The sequence below is a fragment of the Gregarina niphandrodes genome, assembly GCF_000223845.1.
Source record: "Gregarina niphandrodes unplaced genomic scaffold scaffold00003, whole genome shotgun sequence".
In the NCBI taxonomy this organism is placed as follows: Eukaryota; Apicomplexa; class Conoidasida; order Eugregarinorida; family Gregarinidae; genus Gregarina; species Gregarina niphandrodes.
The window spans coordinates 170,535-171,546 of NW_011646045.1; positions in this window are offsets into that span (position 1 = coordinate 170,535).

The following is a 1,012-nucleotide window of genomic DNA, read 5'->3' on the forward strand; positions in this document are numbered from 1 at the left end:
ATTGAGCACCTTCGCCCAACAGCTGATGCTCAGCAATAAAAGTACTGAAGTTGTTCTTTAACCACTCGGGCAGCTCCTGCCAATGACCTACTTGCTCTACCCGTTCCGTTTGCTCTACCCGTTCCACTTGCTCTACCCGTTCCACTTGCTCTACCCGTTCCTCGTCGTGTTCCGACATCAAACAGTTGTGACGTATATATGTGTGCAAAATATCTGCAAGCTTTGTCACATTCGAGGGGTACGAACGCAGGACGTGGCTGTGTATCCTCCTGAAGATAAGCCGACCGTTGCAAAATCGTGTCTCAGGAAAGAGTTCATGGAACCACTTTGACGTGGGCGCATGGCCTCCGGCACTTTTAGGACTTGTCCAACAGACATCCTTATGCTCATCCTTCTTCAAACAAGACCTGCAGTATCCTGTCATGTATACACTGCCACGTTTCACCAGCTCATTCAAGTCTAACACACGGTCGTCGCACGCTCGCTCTTCTGCAGTGCCAGCAATCATATCAGCTAAACCATTTTCTCTTGCCAATCTCAACAAGCCCCTAAAGCCTCTAACTTGCACTATTACCACATCTTTCCACACTTGGCCAAATTCGCTAATGTATGTTCGTAGCATATATATATAACCCACGGGCGGGGAAATAGCCTTACCATTGGTAAATGGCACCGAAAACCCACAGGCTTCAATTTCTTCCCATTTTGCATTTTACAAGCAGACAGTATCCAATCAGATGGTATCCAACCAGATGATGTCTGAAGCAGATCGCGACTAGGACACGACCAAGAAAGCGGCAAACGAAAAATCTATTCCCTCAGCGCGAAAGGACGAGAACGCAGCTGGTGGCGATGCAGACGCTATATCTGGTTGCGATGCAGATGCTATATCTGGTGGCGATGCAGATGCTATATCTGGTGGCGATGCAGATGCTCTATCTGGTGGCGATGCAGATGCTCTATCTGGCCGCATCCGGTCTTTGCAGGTTAAGCCAGACCATTTGGGTGGTGG